The following is a 23,507-nucleotide window of genomic DNA, read 5'->3' as shown; positions in this document are numbered from 1 at the left end:
CCTTAAATTGCTCACTGGATAACCACAGAAACACCTCCGTATCCCTATCTAGGAAACAGAGACTAAGTAGTTCTCCATCCCTTAGGCTGTCCTGTGAAACTCAGTTGGCTGATGAGGTGTACTCATATAAAGCTCCATAATGCTTCCCACCTTCCTAGATTACTGCCCCATCCTTGTGTGACTGAGCTGACCTTGGGCCTTCAAATTTAGGTTAGCACACTAAGTTCTTTGGGTCTACCCAGTTATTGAAATTCTAACCATGGGTAGAGAGGCAGCTTAAAATGAGTGTGACAAGGCACATTACCACTGGTTGACAATTAAGAGGATTTTTTTTTTTTTTTTTTTTTTTTTTTTTTTTGGTTTTTCGAGACAGGGTCTCTCTATGGTTTTGGAACCTGTCCTGGAACTAGCTCTTGTAGACCAGGCTGGTCTCGAACTCACAGAGTTCTGCCTGCCTCTGCCTCTCGAGTGCTGGGATTAAAGGCATGCGCCACCACCACCCGGCTCAATTAAGAGGATTTAAAGAAAACAAGAAAGGAAATGCTCCCACAACCCCACCAGTTTCTCTTGCCTTCTCCCATAAGGGTTCTGAAGGGCAAAGATGGAAGATGATTAAGAGTATGTGTATGTATGTCTACTAAATACGTATGTGTAAAATTTTCCCATATTGTTTAGGCTGATGAATGTGCTTCATAACCCCTCTTCTTCTGAGAGATGCTTCTGTTACTTTGATGTGCAGTTTACCGGAGGACCTTTTTAAACCAATTCTACCCTAGGAGGTCTAGGAAGAAATCAGAGGTCCTTCCTAGCTGATAACCCCCCAGGAGACAGTAAGCAAGCTCCTGGTCCAAGAGAGTAAGGCCTTGCAGGAAGCTTCAGTGCTGGGAGGAAGTTTTCCCTGGAACTTCTGGTGCCTCTTTGATGTCAGGGCTGGTTCCTGACAAGGTGCAAACTCTTTCATTATTCATAGAACCACTGTTGTTAAATCTGGGCTTAAGTACTTAGACCCAGAGGTGGGAGCATTTACTGTTTTGTCTTGTTCTAAATCAAGCAAATAGAATAAAGCAAATACCCACTGATGGCTGGCAAACGCCCTTTGGGAAGTTTCTTTAACTCCCCCCCCCCTTTTCTCTTCACCTGGCTGCAGAATCAGAGGAAGGAAGGCCACAGAGGAGGCTCTGTGCATCAGTTTACATTATCAGAGCAGGGAGTCTCTAAAGGGAAGGAGTGGCTGGGGAGAGAAACGAAACAATGAAACATGCTCTCATTCCATACCCCTGAACTAAAAGCCTTTCCCTGCCCTTCTGGAAAGCTGCAGGAATAACAAGAGTTGAAGTGCAGATGAGGCTCCATTACATGTTTGCCACACAATACCAGACGAGTGGCTAAGCCTCTCTAAAACGTATTGCTTGGTTTTATTTCTCCAGCCTGGAATGTGACCCCAGTACTGAATACTCTGTAAAATTATTGCTGCGAAATAGCTCATATGTAAGAGCATGACATTAGTTCCTCCAAAAAATCTCTCAAAAGGCACCCAGGAGTTGCATTCTGTAACATTCAGGGAAGCCTTTCCCAAGTCCTAGCCCTTTCCCAGATGGTGATATTTGCATGGGAAAGAAACACAGAAGCAGAAAGAGGAAAGATGGTCATAAGAGATAGGGCAAGCAGAGTCAAGAAAAGCAAATTGAATGACTTTCACAGAAATGAAACACCTGACTAATGCTTCCTAATTTTTGTACAAAGTTCTGTAAACATTGTCAGAACACGGTAACATTAAGCAATTTTCCAACCTAAAGTAGAAGTGGTTAATATTTTATATTAAAACCCGTATATCTGAAAATACACTACAAAGGATAGGGAGTCGTCCTTAGCACACACACGTGCACACATATGTTGCGTTCCCCCTGAAATTGAACTCCCTCCGGCCCATAACTGAATCCTACTACACATGATGGATTCGATCTAGGAAGATCTGACCTGGCTGACTTCCTAAAAAGAAAAACCCTGTGGCTCCATATGCGTCTCCACACCCCATCTTGTCGTGATCGTTACCAGCATGGCCTGCTGGCCAGAATAAAAAAAAAAAGAGACAGAAAATAAGGATGGAAAGAAATGACTGGCAGCACATGTTTAATTTTCACAATTCAGAACAGAGCATTAGTTGATATTTTTCATTTCAAAAAAAAAAAAAAAAAGGAGGGAGGATTAGAAGAACCCACGTGGGACAGTGGCTTCTTGAATGATCCCGTGCTACCCTACTTATAAGACCATCTGTGTCCCTGCCCATGCAATCAAGTTCTCAGCCTCCACTCAAGCATTGTTACAAACAGTCCTCTCCTTGATGTGGTTGTTCAAGGCTGTGGGCCACTGCAAAGACCCCTTCTTTCATTAGGGATTTCTCTGTCTAAACAGGATTTATGATGATCCCTTGGCAAGGAGCCGTGAATCACTGGCTTTCACAGGACAGCCAAAAGAGTGTTTCAGGAGACTCTACCTCTGACAGGCAATCCAACCCTGAAGATTTATCTCCTTGGATGAAACAGGCATTGCCTGATGCTTCCAGGAGGCTGCAAGCACTCTGTAAAGGCAGTAAACACACAAGACAGTATCAGGGCCACCAGCCCAGCCCTCTCCCAAAGGCTGACCCTAAGGAACTGACCACCTTTTCTGAACAACCATCTCAGCTGTAAGACAGAAAAGTGGTTTTTATACAGTCTGTCATGCATGCTAGCTAGAAAACAATAAATCTTGATTTGGGGGTATGGCCTGATACAGGGAACCAGTTATTTTGGGCAAATGATGTATGGCCTGAAAACAGCAACATTAACAGACACCCTAGTGCTTTACCTTCACGGAGAAGCAGAAGCTGTAAGTACTTGGCCCCACATTAAAACAGAGCTTTACACCTGTAGCTCCCTGGAGTTTGCCAAGGAGTGGTAGATCCTTCAGTGTGTGGTAATTGCATTTTAGTATGAGAATCACAAATCTTACTTCCCTGCCCTAGCACTTGTTAAACCCAGGTTTCATTTATACCAATTCAAGACAATTTTCTTTGATTCGTCTCCTACAAGCTCCTCTCCCAGTCCCTGCATTCCCACTTTAAAAAGCATGGTGGTCTTCTCTTTTTATTTTCTGTTTCCCAAGGATGCAGATAAGGCAGAGAGGAAGTCTCTTCTTACAAGCTCTCTGAGAGACCACTCCAGTTAACATAACCTCCCAGCCCAGTCTAGGAAAATGGAGACTGGAGAAAGAGATGGGAGATGGAATAACACCCTTCCCCAATCCAGCTCATTTTGGGGCCATAAAATTTCTAATCCTATAAACACTTGGAAAGAAAGCTCTGGTCTGAGGGGTAATGGGGATCTAAGATGGGGTGACTCTTCGAAAGCTATGTAGGACATCATCTGACAATAAACAGAGCTGAGGTTTGCTTGGGCACATACCCTTTCTACACTCTTCATTGCATCGGATTATTTTTAAAAAGGGGGTGGGTCCTATTGGCTTTTATCCTTCTGCAAATCCTTCAAGCAAAGGTTGCAGAATCATAGAGACACTAGTGCATCTAAGTTCCGGCTCCACCGTGCTAACATAGGAGCACCTGAAAACCGCTTCATCTCCCTAAAAGTCAGATTCCTTATTGAAGGAAAAAAATGATACGGGTATTTTTATAGATGATTACATATAGATCTCTCCTTGTAGAAACCTACAATGCCTTTAACTTCTTTTCTTAACTCGTAAAAATAAATACTCTGTTGTAAGGTACATGTGGCAGAACAAATGAAATTTTAACAGGAAGAAAATAGTTAAAACCAATGGAAATTATATTGCCTTATCTAACTACAAAGGTGACACCAATGAACAACACAGTGGCAGTTGAGAAAAAGGAAAAAGAAAAATAAAATCAGCAAATGTTTCATCTCATCTACCTAACGTCTTAGCATGTTGCTCATAGTCAATGAATTAATTTTTTTGAATTATGCAATTTTGTAAAAAAGAACCTCATATGCGTTTCAGATACTCCATCACAGTATGTTTAAAGGAAGGAATTTTTTAAAAATCAGCTATTAAGTTATTGCACATCTACAGAACTCAGCAACAACAGATTTCACAATTATTTGAGGGAATCTGTCTAGAGTACGCTGTTTCGTTCACCTAAAAAGATACTGCAGTATCTCCCCTGCCTGTTCATATTAATGATGACCCACACTTTTTTCTCTGTGATCCACAGACACATCTGCATGCTACCTGTGTGGTTGACACTACATGGATGTGGAAACACTGAGATGTAATTTGCATACCAGAGACAGAAGGTAGCAACTGGGTCCTTGCTCTCTTTCTTGGGCTAGAGTCAAATTCACTAGCACTTGCTCACTGCATCCCATGACATTCATTAGTTCAGAAAGTCAGGATGGCATTATTTCTTCATTCTACTGGAGATTACTTATATTTTGACAACACAGAAATACCAAAGAATTTTCTCTGGCACTGCGAATAAAACAGAAAACTAAACATGTGACTATGTTTGTTCATAAGCTTTTACAGTTTCTCACATTGCTGTTTCCATGTAGAGAAAAACAATTTCGATACTAGTGAATAAATGTCTATGAATTGACTTCACTTCAACCTCTCACATCCTATTCCACTTGAAGTCTAATATGTATGTTCCTTGTAGCTTAATTCCTATTACCCTGATGACAGCATCAAAGAAGAGACTTAGTGACATGCCGTTCCCACTAGAGAGTCTTTTGCTTTAATATATAGTGCAACTCTTTTCTATTATGAATTTTCCTCTGAACTTTCCAGAAATGTTACAGAGTGACATATATTCCAGATCACACTATAAGGATCATATTGTAGGAGATATTTTCATGCATAAGTCATCAAGTATTGATCAAGCGAGGCTTGCTAATCAACTTCACAGTAATTTAAGAGGCAGGGTGAAAAGAAAGATCCCTGGTATAGGTTCCTGGAACCAGCAGCCCTGAGTGAACCATATCCTCATTTTATGAGGGAGAAAAAGAAATGGGGTGGGAAGCAGGAGTAGTGTTGTGTAGAGAACATAAAACAGAGGCTAACCTACAACCCAGGACTGTGGGCTGCCTGACGTTAAACAAGGTGTGACTCAGCTGCTGCTGCCATTAAGCTGAGCAGCACTGTCAAAATCCACTTCAATTTGGGTATGAGACGTGGCGTGACCCCTGTCAAATATGCACGGACTGATTCTTACACTAGTGAGGGAGTTGCCTGGGTCATAATGAAAATTAGAAAGTCAACTCAGGAATTTTGACAAAACCTTTTACATGATGAGATGTTGCATATTCCACTCAGGAAACAATTAGTAATTAACTGTATCCCAGGTGCCGGGATACAAAGGATGCAGTAATAGATCTCTAGCTGCATGGTATTTGGATTGAAGTGTGATTCCCGACAAAATACCAGTGGAAGGGAATACTTTACCAAAGCATATTTTGTCAGAAAATCTCTCCAACCTAAGCATTTAACCAAAGAAAGCCTTCAAGGGTAGAAAAAAAAGCTCATATGCATGAGGAAATAGTATTTTAAGTATATTATTTTTTAGAACATTATTGTCTTTGGATTTTTCTGAGCAGAAAAGTCTTTGATGTTCTCTCTCTCTCTCTCTCTGTGTGTTTATTCTTGTTGCCTTGAGCACATTAGGCAAGTATGAAACTACTAAACAACTTTGTCTCCTTATCAAGATGTTTTAAGGATGTTATTAGCATATATATATATATATATAATGTATGGTATTCCTTTTAATTTAATAATAAAATTTCTCCTGTACCTTGCCTGTACTCTTATGCAATGTGTGCCTAGATAAGTATATGTCTGAGTATGGGTTTTCTAATCACCGTTCTATAATGAGTCTTCTAGTCTTTTTTATTACACTTCTTTTCCCCTTAAACCCCTTAGCATGGCTGGAAAACAAAACGTTTCACAGGCTGTGCTTCTCTGCCTTCCTTGATTCAATTCAGTCCTAGGCACTGCAAAGTCCATACCACAGCCACAGCTGATAAACCCCATTGCTTGAGCCATTCAGGTGTGTTTACGCTGATGTCACCTGCACAACCTATTCACCCAAAGGTTTTGAAACAACTATCTTCCTTGTCTTTTGGGGAAATCACATGTGGATTCTTTAACCCTTACCCATCTCTTCACCCTGTTTCTTTTTCGTTTAAAGAATTAATAGATTGAATGCCTGGAAACCTCTCTTTTCTCAGTTTACATCTCTCATCTAACATTGTGCTTTTTGTGTCAACAAGATTTTTAGATTTTATTTATCCATATTGCTCTCATTGCCTATTAATGCACACTTAGTGTCAAAATTTTAGAAAATAAAATGAATAAATGAGAAAACACACATTTCTTTCCACTACTTTTTACTTACTTAAAAAAAAAACACACAATTGAGATTTTTCTCCTTCTATTGTACCTGACTAAATATGTACCCTGGGCATTTTCATGACCAGTACTTAGCAATCTTTTGGAAGCCTGCTTCTAATGGTTGTTTAATTGCCTTTCAGGATGAACAACAAACGATAAAACCATTCAACTCCTTACTATTTGGCTATGGATAGTTTTAAATTTTGCTATTATAAGTAACAATGAGGCAAATGTTTTGTACATTAATCTCTGTCCTCATTCCTGCTCATTCTTTTGGAACAGATGCTAAGAAGAGAAATTGCTGGGTCAAAAGAGGTAGGGCTTTAAAATTCTGTGCACGCATTGAAGAATATTTCCCAGAAATGATGTTTTAATTATTGTATCTCCAGAAGTATAATGAAAAGCACTTTGCAGTTTTACAACCCTTTTCTTGTCAATGTAATAAGCACAGAAAAAAATAGTAAGAAAAAAAGGCGGAGGGGAGGAGGAAGAAGGAAGAAGGCAAAGAAGAAAGGAAAGAGGGAGAAAAAAAGAAAGAGAGAAAGAGAGAGAGAGAAAGAGAAAAAGAGAGAGAGAGACACGTGAGGGTTGGAGGGAGGGGCATCTTGGAAGACAAAAGGGAAAGGGCCAAGTAATGCAATTATATTCTAATTTTCAGTTAGTATAATTCATCATGTTTAATAAAAGAGGATAGAAAGTATTGCTCAAATGTTCATTTTAATTAGTATCATGACAGAATATTGCATATATGTGTATGTAGATTATCTTTAGTATTTAAATATTTCTCTATAATAGTTAAAGCATTTGTTTCAGAGATTGGTATAAAAAATTAAAGGTATTCACTGGACAAGTCAACCAGTGCAATAGCAAGTAAATGCTAACTTACATAGAATAAGTAGGTAGCATCTGGTACCCATGTCTATGTAATTGTGTCCATTAAAATTCTAACTTACTTTACCGGTCTCTGAAACAGCATTGCTAGCTGTCCATAGCAAAGCTTCCAACAACCCAGAGGAAACATGAGGATTATTTTTTTTTTTTTGTCTTGGGCAAACAATAGTGACATCACGTGACTCAAAAGCTTTTCCTCTGGGAAATAAAATAAAGCTTTCCAGTAGCCGTACAGGACCACATATTGATGTGTCCTGAAATCAACCTGTGCTGTAAACTTGTGATGTCAGCAGAGAATGCCTTCAAGAAAATATCGTGCAGACTCTACATCACACGCCTGCATAGAGAGGAGTCCCTGAATGGGACTGGTCCTGTTGCTTTCTATGCTGCCCTAGGCTCTCTACTCCCTATGTCAATCAAAGTTCACACTACATATAATTTCACCCTCCCTCCTGATGAAGTTCCACCCAGAGGCTATCGTCAGGAGTTCACCAACCCAAGAATGAACCACAGAGCCCCTTGCCCAACCGCATCTTTTCTACAGATTTGGTTTCAGGTTTGGAAATGGCTAAATTCTTGCCTGTGGCAATGCGATATCTGACCAAATGTGCAGCTCGGCTCAGGTCATTCCTCCCTAGGTGCTAAAGAGGAATCTGGAAAGCCTGGGTAAACTAGTAAGCTTCATAGTACAGGAGTGGGAAGAGTTGAAGAGGGCAAGTGCCATGCAATATCTGAGCTCTTCCAGGGAGTAAGGAGATCATAGCACAAGCTAATAACAGAATCAATTTCCTTTGCGTTTCTTAAACCTAGTAGTCAGCTCTCCCCAACTTTGCCATTTGAACATACTTTTCTCAGCTCTGAAGGAAGAACCGCCTTATCAGAGGAGTGTAGACAAGTCTGTCTGTCATGTCCTATCTCTCCATCCAGTCAACACTCCTTCTACACTCACCAGGCTCAGCTTGACATTCGCCATAGTCAACAATATAGTCTGCATCCAGCCCTTTCCCTTACACTGACTAATGAAGGAAAACAAAGTTCTCTCTCTCTGTGCCTTGCATCCATACTAGCTAAATTTGAACTACCAGTGTATTGTCTTAGAGAAAACAGAGACTTGGGAGTAAAACAAACTTGGGCTCCAAGGTAAATTCTGAAAAGTGGACACTGGATAATTCAAGTAAGAAGCCCAGTGTTCTGCATTCTTCCCCATGAGAGCCTCAGGAGTTGCTCTTACGCTTCAAGAACTCTTAGGTTTTCTATTCAAACCATCCCGATTACTAGTTGACAGATCAAATGTTTTGCTGACAAACATTTTCTGACAAATGAGGGACAGGGGAAGGATAAAATTGGAAAGATCTCCTTACAAAGGCTCTAAGCGGCAGGCATATCGTGTGGTTACATGACAACAAGAGAAAGGACCAGCATTTTGTGCTTCTAGTATAAATTCCCCAAAGCCACCTAAGAATTAGTCGTATCAATGAATAAATATTAAATAAATAAATGGATATAAACTAAGACTCAGTTTTGTGATTTAACTTTCTGAAAATTAAGAGGACAAGAGGGACAATAGGTAATGAATGTTCTTAAGTGGAACCAATTTTCTTTCTTAGGAGATACTAAAAGTGTATACAGCTGCTTTAGATAGTCACAACTAGGGAAGAAGCAATACTAGAGTCAAATGGGCAGAGAAGAGAGAAGCCGGTAATTATTTCACAATGTACAGGATAGTCCTTCAGGGTGTAGAGATGACCTGCTCAAAATGTCTCTAACACTGAATGTGAGGAACCTTGGATGACAGGATATGCAATAGTATTTCTTCAGTGAGAGGGGGAAATGAGAGTACCTGTAGATTAAGCTAAATTAAAAATATATACTTGAAGATGAAAATGAACATTCTGAGCTATAGCATCGAGAAAAACTTCATGGACAATGAAAAGATGATCACTGCATATTTAAAGAGAACAGGAACTTTTGTACAGATAGAAGTTATCAGAAAAGGTGTCCCTGATGGACAGGCAAGATGATAATGTCTTGAAGGTGTCTGCCTGGTAGTAAGTCATCTAGTTAAAGAATTTTCTAAGTGCCTTCCATAATCTGTATCTAACAAAATGATAGTTACAATTGCTACTCTTTGTTGTCAACTGTACATACCTGGAAGAAGGGGCTCTCAGCTGAAAAATCACCTCCATCAAACCAGCCTTTGTGCATTGTCTGTAGGAATTCTCTAGATTGCAAATTAATGTGGAAGGAACCAGCCTACTGTGGGTGGTTCCATCCTTAGGCATGTGGGTCTGGAATACATAGAAAGGAAGCCAACATGAGTTGGGAAACAAACCGTGTAAGCAGCAATCGTATGTGATCTCTGCTTCAATTACTGTCTCTAGGTTCCTGCCTTGAGCTTTTGTCTTCTTTCCATGGACTTCAAACCATTTTCTTGTCACATGGCTTTTGGCCACGATGTTTATCCCAGTAACAGAAAAACAAACTGCAACAATAGTTTAAAGATACGACTATATAATGAAGCATAGCTAAAATTCTAAAAAATATAAAGCTTTCTCTTTTCTCTTTGGCTAAATATTAATTGATAATTGGTACAGAATTACAAAATCCTTATTAATACTCTTAACCGATGAGCCATCTCTCCAGCCCAGCGGTTAAGAATAAATAAATAAAATCTTTTAAAAAATCCTTATTAATAATTCATATAAATACATCATTTTTCTTCCCTATTTTTCTAATGATACTGAAGAAATCAGCCTTAACCTTTTCTACCCGTGTTGCTTATGTTTAGAGATCAGGAGACAAAGTCACCTGAGTCTGAGTTGCATGATAGAATTATAAAAACAGGGTCCCTGAAGTCAGAGAGCCTAAGCCCCTATACTAATTCAGTGTGCCTCCTATGTAAGTCATCTGAGTGGCTGTATTTTCTGCAAGAGGCTGTTGGCAGCAAACCCTCTAACCTTCATAGAAACGTCTTAGGCTCTGGTCTTACTGAGATACACTCTGTTCCATTTCGTTGTTGAAATTCATCGTCTTTTAGATAGCACATGTCCTTCCCATTTAGAATGAGGAAAGCCAGGGTGAACCTATGGCAAGGCCTATCTATGGTTGCATGTCTTATAAAATTCTTTTAGGCTTTGCTGATTACCGGGTCCTTAAAAGCATTTCCATTTGTTGTCTTGTTGGATGATCAAAATTGCCGTGTGAGAGAAAGGTACCATCATTATTCCTTTTAAGGTATAAAAAAATAAGGTGCCTGGATATTCTTTAACTTTCCTAAAAGCTACACAGCTGGTAAATGTCAAAACCAAGATTCAACTCTATTAGGTTTAGCATAGAAACCTGTCATCTAATTTAAGGTCCAACAGGTCTTGTCGTGCTATTTTGATGCTGCTTTTAGGAGAACAAGCCATTACCTCCTCTGAGAAGAGCCATTGCCTGTTTTTAAAGGCAGTATTTGCTTGCAACATTGATTCTAAAATTTCTCACAAGGGTATAAATTCAGGGAGATTCTCTAACAGAAATTGTGGCATGGAAGAAGGTACCGCCTCATCTTTAGCAGACACTGATGAGGTAGACAGCTTAACAAATGAAGGCTTGCTGCTAGCTCTGAAGGCCTCAAAATTATACTTTCCACCAGTGGTTTCCAAACATCAAAAATCTTCAGTTGTCTGATTTATATTCTTTTCATGATGTTAGAGATTGCACCCAAATCTCTCCATATGCTAGGCAAGTTCTTTGCCACTGAGCTGTACTTCTTCTTCCTAAAATTTAATGATGACACCAAGTGTTCATGACTTCCAAAATCAGAAGATGAACTTGCTGCCGGAAGGTGTATAGCTAACAACTACCCACCTACTGGGGCGTGGCCTCATAGACTATTTACCTGGATGCGGAAGCACATCCGGCCCTCTTCCTCCCTGCCTTTCCCCTTGGACCCCGGTTTTGCTGGTTCGGTTTGTTTGGATCTCATCTTTATCCATCGTTCATGCAGAGAATCCTGATTTGTAAGTTTTATCTATTAATACATGTATATTTCTTAGTTCTGAGCTAGTATGGGATTCCTTTTATTAAGTGCCAGATCTCTCCGCGTTCATAAACTCTAAAAGTGTCCCAAAGTCCTACTCCCAGAAAACATGGTTGCTGTTGATCCAGGAAGTGCATCGTCAAACAATCCCATCTAAGTCCATTCTACTGGTGCCGTGAAATTAGAATGTATATCCACCTTTTGTGCTGTGACTTGAGTATGATGTATCCCTCAAAGGTGTGTTCGTTGATAGTAGCTCCCGTCAGAGGAAAGCATTGCAATCATGAGGTCTTTGCTTTAGACAACAGATTAACTGGTGGAATGAAAACTGAATGAACTAATGTGAAGTAGTAGATGCAAAATGGGGGACATTTTCTTAGGGAAATATCTTACATTGGTCACCTCGTTCCTTGTTGTATTTTTGCTTCCTGGCTGTCACAAGAAAACCAGCATTCCTCTGCCACACCCTTCCACGATGGTGCTCCTGATTTACCCACCATAAGCTGAAACGTTTTCTCATCTTAAACCCTTCCTTCTGTAAACCATTATTTTCTCAGATACTTCGTTACTGAGCTGAAATGTTCTGATTATCATGTATGAATATGCCAGTGTCTAAAGAAAGCTATTTCCTATGAAATGAAGAATTAAATACTGGGGGAAAGCTTTCTTCTGCAGATGAAAAGGACCAAGACCACCACTTCTTAAGGTAGGGACCCCCATAATCATGCGAAATCATGGCAGGAAGATAGTTTCTCGAAGACTATCCCCAAGGACACAGATCTATGTTCTATAAACTTCCTTTGAATCATTGTCGCAAACGCGGTTAAATCAGGTGGTCCACAGACACGTCCAATAAAACAAAGACAAGCTCTAATATACAGAAGACAAAAGGTCTGCAGCCCTCACTCAGAAAGCTTCAGAAAGTGACATCTAGAGATTGAAGACCCAATGCTATTATATGTTCTTAGTCCACAGCAGTGAGGGAAAAGAAAAATCACAAAACGCACTAAATTTTCTTTCATGGGAAATCTAAATCAAACATTTTACTTTAGGACCTTCAGAGTGAATTTTAGATTAGAAAAAAATGATAGCATTTGAGATGAAAGAGAAGCCTAGACCCACACATTCTGAATCTTTTGATTTAGGAAAGGTTTCAGAGAAAGGTGTGAATGGTAAATGTCCCAAAAGACGCGTGCTGGGTCATCAGAACTATGAAGTTTTGCACTTGACAGACGTGTTGCTGCTTTCAGCAATGGAAGTAACAAAGTCCATGCAATTTCAACGTCATAATCACTTTCTCTTTTTTTCTGAATTCAAAAAATTTAGTTGTGTTCTTTTTGCTTTTACTTAGGAATAATGAAGTATAAGCGGCTGTGGCAGATATGCAAGTGACTTTGTATGAGAAATGTTTGGTACAGCTCACAGGAATATACAATTGAGTGAATGGGTTAGAGGGAATATATTCACTTCCTGGGCCTGAACTCAGGTTCAAACGCTAAGAAGGGAAGAAGCAGGAAATGCTAGCTTCTGATTCAAGTTGCCAACCTTGTGCTGCAATGGTAAGCAAATCCTGCTCTTGTCAAATAAATGAATGTTGCTAAAAAATAATCTAAATTATAAAATCATGATTGACTTGATGTAAAGCGGAAGAGTTAGTCAAACTATTGAATTACATTAAATGAATCGCTTGTCAATCATTTTGCATTGCAACAGAGTTAATCCTCATTATTGTAATTGTGAACCTTCAATGTTAATAAATTTTATCAATACTACTTAACTTGGTTCTCCTAGCTAGGAAAAGGAGTATCATTTAACTGTTGTTGAATCCTTTAAAAGGGAGCACTAGGGGTGGTCATTTTAAGCATAGAAAAGATGTCTATACTTGCCTTAGATTGAAATAATAATAATTAACTGATATGTTGAACACATAGGGGTCAAAACAAACTAGATTGTTAAAAATATTTCATTGATAATATACATTATCTTCTCAGGTTGAAGTTGTATAAGTGAACTATTACTATTTAAAGATTTCCTTGAAAGAAGAAATATCTTTATATGTATGTTTAATAAATAAAAATATGGTGAATTATTTTGTCAGCTTCATCAGAATAAAGTTTATGAGGCATAAAAATCATCTGGATAAACTTTACAGTCCCATCTCCATCTTTAGGTGTTCCCTAGAGTACAGAAAGCTGGATACCAAATAAGATAAATGGTCTGTGTGCCCTTAGAGTCAAGACAAACAGTCAAAAGCCCCCTAACGCTGATCCTTTTCCTCTCCAATGAGACTTAGCACTTTCCCCTTGCTTCCAGCCAGATCACATCAGTACTATTAGCAAATTCTGTCATTTCTCATTCAAAAATTATTCAAGATGACAACATAGAATTTAGAACTATATTTATAAATTTTGTTTTTCCTTATTATCTGCCTCTATCCCAATAATGATGTTCACCCTGTGTTGTTGAGGGCACACTTTAGCCCCCTCTTAACAAAAGTGTTGATCTTCAATTAAAATGGAGAACCGAGGCCATTTCACAGAGCTCAAACAGCAGGTCAAAATCCTGGACTCCAAACCACAGGTTCTTAGTCAAGAGGTACGTCTCTATGACTACAATGGGCATTGCTTTTTTTCATGGTAAAAGTAAAAATAATAATTCAAGTCCAATGTGATAAAATTCCAAGCATACAACAGAAATAGTCCAGGTTGCTTTCTGAAGAAGGTGAGTTCATTTTAAGATAGGTAGGCCAGATTTACTAAATATTTAAACTCAAAGTAAGAGTTTGCTTGCAAAACAAGCCCCCACAAGATAAACAAAAGCAAAACAAAAGTATATGTCTCAACTGAGCGAATAATTTGAAGCCATTTCGTGGTTGAATAATATAAAATGTCTTTTCAATGTTCTCCCCACAAATTCCAATAGGGCCTGTGAAAACACACTCTAAAAACCGTCAAAGAATGGGAAAGTGACTAATTATGCAAGAATTACTCTCATGACTTCTCCCATTCTCCCGAGGCATGCTGTGTTTAAAAAGTAATAAAGGATTTGTAACTCTTAGCTATCAGCACTTCATGTAACTTTTGATTCAAGTAACAAATAGCATTTCAGCACTATGTGTTCATTATGCTACTAAAATTGCCAAGGAAAGAAGCCAATTCTAATGAATTGTAACCATAGTTTCTTCTGGGTATTACATATTAGAAGTGGGTAGCACTTTAAATTATGGTACACAAAACAGCATATAATTAATTCTGAATAAAAGATAATGTATTCTTGCTAAATACGAGTTATTTTAAAAATCTCTTAATGAAGAACTAAGCATATGCTGTGTCGCACTGTGAAAATGTTTAGCATATGCCGTTACAGCCAACATTTCACATTTATTATTATATTTATTTTCAATAATAATATATTATTTTAAGTGAACACAGGGGAAAAAAACTTAATCGCCAACATTCTGAATGTGGAAAATATATGCAAATTACAGGAAACTTTTTGGCTCCCCATAAGTTGTCACTCAATAACTTTTTGATGACATGGTGCGATTGCAATTTGCAATCGAATGAGAAAAATGGAAAAGACTGTGACTTTTAAATCACAGAACATATGCACAACGAATTTTAAAATTCAGATATGGAGATAAACATTTCTATTCTGAAGCCTGACATGTTCTGAGTTTTCATGAAAAAGCAAAGCTTAAACCTAGATCGTGAGTTTCGCATGATGACAGTGGGTTCATTACTCCCTTGATGACATCGTGTTTCTGTTTGCAAAAAAAAAATAAATAAATAAATTTATTTGAAGGTTCTACACTCGAAATCACGAAAATATGCTGTACATTCCAACTGAACAGAAAGATTGGTTCCTTATTCTGTCTTGATCATCACTAATGATCATAAGGTAAGATTTGGTGTGACCAAACTCTTTTTATTTTAGCCTTATTTTCCATATGTGTATCTGGATTGCACCTCATGGACCTATAAGTCAACTGTGTGACTATGTGCTTTGAACAGTTTGGGATGCTTATCCTCATGTTCATAACTAACGTTCTTTTCACTTACGATTATTCTGCCATCTTCTTCCCAGCTTTCTTAGGGATGCATATGGAAACACAATAAAACTAGATTTTCTAAATTCATGTATGCTTTTGATTCTTTTTTCCTTTTAATATGAAGAGAAAAATGGAGGCAGTATCACAAATGCCTCAAGTTAAAATCTTTTTATAATCCAAGTCATAGTTTATTTTTCTGTGGTCTTATGACTGACTAGTCTCAAGTATCGAAATAACTGGAAATGTAAAAGAATGATTTTCTATTCCTTTCCGGTTACCCTAGTATTGGAGCGATTTCAATTATGTTGGAACACTGATATGAACACTAATATGTAGCAATGAATAGATAAATGGCTTATAAAGTAAATTAAAATATAAAACAAAACCAGAAACCAGGCATATCATTAGCACTACACAGTTCTGATGGTATTTGGCCATGTGTGGATAGAGTCAGATTGTATAGATAATTCAATCACTTACTCTTAAGATAACACTTAAGATATTTTTGTGGCAGGGGTGGTGGTTGAGACAGGGTTTTCTGTAGCTTTGGAGCCTGTCCTAAAACTAACTTTTGTAGACCAGGTTGGCCTCGAAACTCACAGAGATCTGCCTGCCTCTGCCTCCCAAGTGTTGGAATTAAAGGCGTGTGCCACCACTGCCCAGCAACCATTTACAATTTTATTTAATCATGTCCCCATTTAGATTTTTATTAAACCCAGTAAATGAATCATTGATTATAATAATATATGTAATTTGCCTCACTGCCCCCTTGATATCTCAGCTTTCTTTTTATTTCTTTTCTTTCCCTTTTAAGGACATAAGCATACTTCGGACACTGTGCTGATTAACATTTTATCAAATTGACACAAACATGGGTAATCTTGAAAGAGGGAAACTTGGTTGAGAGAATACCTCACTCAGATTGGCCTGTGGGCAAGTCTGTGGGGAATTTTCTTGATTAACACCTGGGGGCTGATGTGAAAGAGTCCAGCCCACGGTGGGAAGGAGCAATCCATGTACAGGTGGTCTAGCATTGTATAGGAAAGCTGACTGAGCATGGCAAAGAAAGAAAGCCAGAAAGTTGGACTCTGTTTCAGTGCCTGCCTCCAGGTTTCCTGTCCCGGCTTCCCTCAATGATAGAATGTGAGTGACATGGACGAATAAGCCAAAGAAATCCCATCTTCCCCAAGTTGCTTTGGCCGTGGTCTTTACTACAGCAATAGAACTCAAACTAAGACAGGTACTTCATTGATTTTTGTTTGGTTTTGGTTTTTGGAGACAGGGTTTCTCTGTTTAACAGCCCTACCTGTATTGGAACTAGCTTTGTAGACCACTCTGGCCTCAAACTCACAGAGATCCACCTGCCTCTGCTTCCCCAGTGCTGGAATAAAAGTTGTGCGCCACCACCGCCAGGTGGAGCACTTCATTTTTTTAAAGTTTATTAAACTTTATTGTCATCATCATTGTCATTTGTGTATGTGCATGTGTGTGCTTCGGTGGGGGGGGCAAGTGGACACATACAGACACATTCCCTGGCCCATATGAGAAAATCAGAGTATAGCATTGTGGAGACAGTTCTCCCAAATTTATGTAAATTGTAGAGATGAAATTTAGGTGGCTGGTTTGCAGAGCTGGAATGAACGCATATATACCCACTGAACCCTCTCACCACCACATTACCTACTTTTAAAATATTTTTGAAGCCATTTATTTAGTGTTAATTTCAGACTATTGTGACAAGGTTGTAATAAAATGCCTGTAGAAATGTCATTATTTCACATTAATATTGGTAGCTTTTTATTACCTAAACATTTATCCTTAGTATTTCTGTGTTTTATTTTGAACGCTTCATGGTCTGACAATGTCTCTGAGTACATGCATCCCTTCAGATCACCTTTGTTACAACAATAGGGAGAGAAATATATTATATATATTATAGTATATTATATATAATTGATGAATATAATTAATTTAGAGGTTAATGATATATATGTATAATATATATTATATTATTTATATGTATATTAATAACAATTAAACCTTGTTAGAGGAAAATTCTTGTCAGTTAATCACACTGAAGTCAATTCTGGTGCATAGTAGATGCTCAACAAATATTCACTACACTGATTAACAAATGTTGAAAATTGTGTATCAAACTCCATCTTAAGTTTTAACTACAGAAATTAGGTTTTTGCTGAAGTTGCTAAGGTTCTCCACTATTTATTTTCCTTTATTTATGCCTTGACACATTCCATAAAGAATTTAGGGCAGAGGAATTGCTTGCTAAATCAATTCTGTCTGCTCTTGCTAGGACTTATTTACATAAGGAAAAAACTTCCTCTTTTAAATGCAGGTTCCTATGGTTTGGCAATGATGCACAGGTAGCTCAAACCATAGCATCCTGTAGCAGAATCTTCCAAGAGTCTGTTATTTAGATGTAGTCACTACGCTTGCATTTTGTTTGCTGAGTCTATTCTTTCCCTTCAGGACAAATGTCACCATCTAAGATAGTCCTTCCCTAGCTAATTCTTTGCCAGTTTCCACAAAATGCAGGGTCACAGATGGTATTTGTGCTGTCCACTGGCTTACCTCCACCCCATGGTTAGAGGAAGCCCCTCAGAAATGCAAGGGCTTCAAGGTCACACTATAAAGAGAGGTCATCACCTAAAAATATGTATAAGCAGGTGTCCCAGGAGGGGAAATTACTTGCTAATGTTCAGGTGAAAATGACAAAATCTAAATAATAATCTAAAAATCTCTAGGATCATAGACTAGAGTTCTCCCAATACCCATCAACTAGTGACCATTTCTGAGCCACTGAGCCCAGTAATAGAGTGATCTGAGCCAACTGAGAGAAACTCTCTTCCAGGCTGCAAGGGGCACTATCCAACCCCTATCAAGTCTGATATTGTATCCATACACTATTTTTATAGCAAAATGAACAAGATGGGAAACCCACTGTTCCTTTCTGGAAACACCTCAGAGCATGCCACAGACAAGTGCAAACCCAGGTGTCCACTTACTCAGTTTAGGAATATATTTCCTGTTGTAACTCAGCACACACTGCAGGTTTTTTTCCCACACTCATGCCCAGGTTCCTTAACCATGATTCTACCCTGGGAAGCCAAGGCTTCTCTTTCACTTGAGAAACATTTCCTAGGAGAATAGCCTTTACGCTTTACAGAAGAAAGAAAAAAAATAAAACGAAAAGAACATTTTGTTCAAGGTATTTATATGGGAATGTGATGTGTTTTTTGTCAAAAAGTCACAAAGAGTTCAATATTATTTTTGGAAAATTTTCTTTGTTTGACGAATTCAGGGGAAGGCTCCACACATCAAAACCCCCCTGAATACAGACACTGCCTCTCCTCACTATTTATGTCTGAGACTCGGAGATTTTTAGCTGCATGGAGATCTACCCCTGTGTGGGCACAACTGGAAATGCCTTGTCTATAATTACAAGAAGAGATGGGCAAAAGGTGTGCAAAAGGTCAAGGCAGATTTGAGATCATCAGACTCAGAATGCTGTGGAAGTTCCCTTGGGGATGTCTGCCTCTTTTCCCCGCTTCTGCTCCTCTATATGTAGTCAGGTCCTTCTCTCCTGAGAGGTGGCTACAAGGCAGTGGGTTAAAGGAATATGGAGAGGAAGATGGGAGAGGCCGGGATTGCATAAGTTCTTTCAAACCACAATCAGAGACACTCTCATATGGTTTCTGAGATGGAAGTAGACTGCTATGCTGGTCTCTGTGTGAATTAAATAAATTCATATGGAGGTTTCTGGTTATCCTTCAGTCCTCACCGTCGGTGCTGATCTCTTTATAAGGCTCTTTGGGGAAGCTCCCTGGCATCGGTCATTAAGCAATCAAGCGTTCACCTGAAAAAGAATGCATTTTACTTGGTGGTAGCACTTTTCCTATTGCTGCTTTTTCGGTTGCTCTGGATACTAGGAAATACTGTTCTGTATCATAAATAAAGGTGCGCTTTCCAGTGGAGGTCTTCGGTTCATCTTTCAACTTCACTTTTACTTCCTTTACCCTCATGCTGACTTCTGTAAAATGTCCATTTGTTGAAGTCTCAGCTCGTTGCAGCTATTTATGAAAGCTCCTTCAAGTCCTTTGCAGAGCAGAGAAGACTGTAAATAAACAGACAAGTATATAGACCTCCGTGGCTGGACTTTTCACATCCCAGCTGCTGAAAATCCAATCTCCTTTCTCCTGGGAGCCCAGCCCAGATTTAGTTAAAGTCCAATAGCAATTTCTTGCTCAGCCAGACTTAGCTGAAAGTCTATCCAATAAATACACATCTGGAAGATAAATTTAGAGCTAAATAATTGTGAGTTCAATTATTTAACCTTTCATGAGGCTTTTATATGTTTTCAAATGTCTTAATTATGGCACACATCAGAACAAAATCACCCAGTGAAGGGTATTGCATTTCCAACTATTAACACTTGAAAGTTGGGCTACGATTGTTTCTGTCTGTGTATCCAGGACTAAGCACTGTGGCTATTACATATTACATACATTGATGGATGAATGCATGCTCAACAAAGTAGCTATGTGTGTTCTCATAACTCTATGTACATATGTCTATATCTAACTTGACAACACACTGCCATAGCAACTCTCAGGTTGGATAAACTTTACCAAAATCTACAAACCAGTGAACTAATATTCTTGCTTCCTTTCCAATAGCTCTATTCCTTTTTCTGTGTTCTTATACCTTCCTCATACCTCCCGCTTTCCATTTTGCCTCATTGGGGCTCTGAGTGACACCAAAGAGAGGTTGAAGACAGAATCATGTATCTGGTAATGGATGCCTTCTCCAAACAGGAAAAAAAAAAAAACAAAACAAACAAAAAAAAAAAACAATCAGGGATGAATATGGAAACGGTGTGTTTTGAATCCCTTTCTTCTTATAGATTTTGATACCCCAGTCTTACCATCTGAAACCAATTGATGTCAGAAGTAGGAGGTGGTTAAATGTGTGAAATGGCCAGCTATTTTGTGCTGAGAATTGAACCTGAGATATTGTGTATGCTAGGCAGGCACTCTTCACTGATCTATGTCTCCACCTGGGGGCATGGCCCAGCTTATTTATTAACTCGCCTAAGTTATCAATCTCAATGTTATAATTGAACACCAAGTTAAGTATTATAAATAGCAGTCCCAATCTACTTTAAGAAAAATTACCTTAGGGGATCTGAATGGTTCTGAACCTGACAAAATAAATAAATAAATAAATAAATAAATAAATAAATAAATAGCATGAGCAGAACTGCGCTCTCCCTTGAGATAATGTTTCTATTGTCCTCCATTGTCCCTCTGTCATGCCTATATAGCTCCACTTCAGATTTGAGACTAGTCTCATCAACGTTTTTAGGTTGAAACATGTTCTGTAATGCAGTGTTATTCTGTGGGAACCACAGAAGTGGGTCCATTCCACCTTAAACAAAGGTCAGAGAGTTCTGGCATATTCCTTCCCCTTCAAAGAATATGACAGGAGGTTTGACCCAGGGAATGGATTTCTACAGGATACTTGTCCTAAGGTGTGGTAGCTCTATGTCCTGCCTAAACAACAGAATATTTAACTCGGGGAATAGTTGTTTGATGCTTCAGATATTGAAGAGTCAACTGTCTTGTTTATTCTTTGTATATTTTAAAGCAATCTTTTGCTTACTCCCCTTTCGGATTGGGGTATATAAGCATATGGAAAATAAACTCAGGTGAATTCAGTATTCACCAATTGCCCTTCCAGGTCGATTCTGTGTCTCTGTATCTCTGTTATGTCTCCTGACATTTCTAATCCACACGCCCCTAAGCTGGAACTTCGAAACCCATCGAGGCTGGACCTTGACAATATTCAACACAAGACCATTGGGAAAGGAGTGAGTTTCTAAAGGATCTGTCCTCTGGTTAGTGTACTTTCAAGAGACCTGTGGGCATCTGTGTCTATCTTCCGCTATATGTGGCATCACTTTGAATAACAGGCCTTTAGTGAACACCAAACCCTCAACACCATGCTACTAGAATTTATTGTCATAAGAACTGTGATCATCAAGTTTCTGTTATAAATAATCTAGTCTTAGCATTTTTTTTACAGCAGCTTCACTTGGACTTGCTTAGACATACAGTTGATTAAGTCTGTGTAAATATATGTATATTATGCACACACACACTGTTAGTTTGTTTCTTATTAGAACTATTACTAATACAGTGTGGAGGGATTGTTTTCAAATGGAAATATCATCAGATTTCCAACTCGATATAATAAAAAGAGGATTTCCAGTCTCTTGTCAGCATCCAGGAGCACATTTTAACTGCCATGAATGACAGCTGTTTCCTTACCTGTATCCAAAGGTCAAATTTCAGCTAGTTCAATAACTACAATGCAATGCTTCCAGGTTGCAATATTTTTTTGACAAGCTCTGGGCAAAAAGTAATACACAATTGTCTATTATTATGTTTCAATAAAGGCATTATTGAAGGAGATCGTGTGAATATCTTTATAAAGTTTCTGGTTACAACCATTTTCTGGTTGTTTTACTCTCTCTCTCTCTCTGTTTCTCTCTGTGTCTGTCTCTGTCTCTCTCTTTCTCTCTCCTTCTCTCTCTCTCTCTCTCTCTCACACACACACACAGAGACAGACACACACTCAGCTATGAAAAAAACATCATCATGAGCTTTCAAAGTATTATTTTGTACTGCAGAAGTAATAATAAACAAAATAAGATATTTACTGTAAATACTAATGGTTTGGGTTTCATAAGAACCTGCACTCTTACCTGTGTGATATATTAGCCTCAGATTCCTCAAATGCAAATGCAGATATATATGATTCTGTCTTGTCATGGTTTCTTTGCAATCAATCTTCAAGATTAATTCTCATACTGTAGGCAGTGGTTCCCAACCTCAGCAGTGTGGATACTTTCAGCTAGACTATTTCAGAGGGAGGAATATCCTATGCAGTGAACATTTAGCAGAACCCCTGGCTTCTATTCACCAGATGCCAACAGCATCCTTTCCCAAATTTTAATATTTAAAAAATGTTTCTAGATCTTTCTAAACATCTTCTAGTGGAAAAACTTCCATTACTCTACAGGTAGAATTGTTTTGAGTAGGATTTGCTTTTTGTTGTTCTGAAAATCGAAAATATAACATGCGTACAGAAAACCAAAGCTCCAGAACTAGTCTATGTATTTTCCTAAGAAATACCATGTCGTCAGCTCTATAACAAAAAACAGAGTTGTATCATCACCCCCCCCCATGTGAAAATCTCTGACAGTTCCTTCTCTCAGTCACAAGTGAGATTTTCAGAAAAAAAAAATTATACATATTTTAAAAATCACAAGAAATCAGAATATGGGTTTGGAAACTAGATTCCTGTGTGACTTAATTGAAGTAACAGAACCCTGCAAGAATAATAGCATCACCAAAATAAGAGAGCAAAAGCAAGTGAGCAAACGAGAGAGAGAGAGAGAGAGAGAGAGAGAGAGAGAGACAACCATACAAATTCAGTCCAGTATTAAGCAGAAGATTAACCCAACTATATACTCTCGAGAAGGGTCTCTAGAAAGTGATTTTAAAAGACTAGTGTTTAGGTTAAATCCTCATGACTGATATCTGGCAGCATTGTAAAAAGGTGAGTTATCATACTGCCCTAGAGAAACAAAAGTGTCCTCACGATGATGAGACACAAACAAAGAAAGCCTTATACATAGCCTATATATTGTTATTTTTGACATATCCATCCACAAATATAAGCCCAAATTACCTATAATTTTTAAAATGTAGTCTGACTCATGTATTTTGTTATAGTAATGAACCCTGCTAGTAGAGATTGTACAGGCTGTCTGCACTACAAATGCATTTTAGTTTTCTTTCTTCTATGATAAAAGAGTCTAACAAAAATTAACTTAGGGACTAAATGGTTTATTTCAGCTTTGAGCTTGCAGTTGTCCATTGGAAGAAGTCAGGGATACAGACTCAAGTAGAAACTTAAAGCAGAGCCTATAGGGAATGCTGTTTGCTGGCTTACCACACTCTCATACTTGGCTAAATTTCTTATACAGCCCAGGACACATGCCCAGGAAATGGTGCCATGCACAGTAGGTATACAATTTTAAGATACTCTAAGATC

General features: G+C 38.4%; 1 protein-coding gene across 1 annotated transcript in view; it reads right to left on the bottom strand.

Annotated features, from left to right (window-relative positions):
- Positions 1 to 23,507, bottom strand: part of Cdh11 (cadherin 11) — a 157,179-nt gene that overhangs the window by 110,378 nt on the left and 23,294 nt on the right. The gene's annotated exons all lie outside the window — the stretch shown is intronic.

The sequence above is a fragment of the Chionomys nivalis genome, chromosome 21 (genome assembly GCF_950005125.1).
Source record: "Chionomys nivalis chromosome 21, mChiNiv1.1, whole genome shotgun sequence".
Lineage (NCBI taxonomy): Eukaryota > Metazoa > Chordata > Mammalia > Rodentia > Cricetidae > Chionomys > Chionomys nivalis.
The sequence above is the reverse complement of the archived record's forward strand: the minus strand, read 5'-3'. Positions and strand labels throughout refer to the sequence as shown.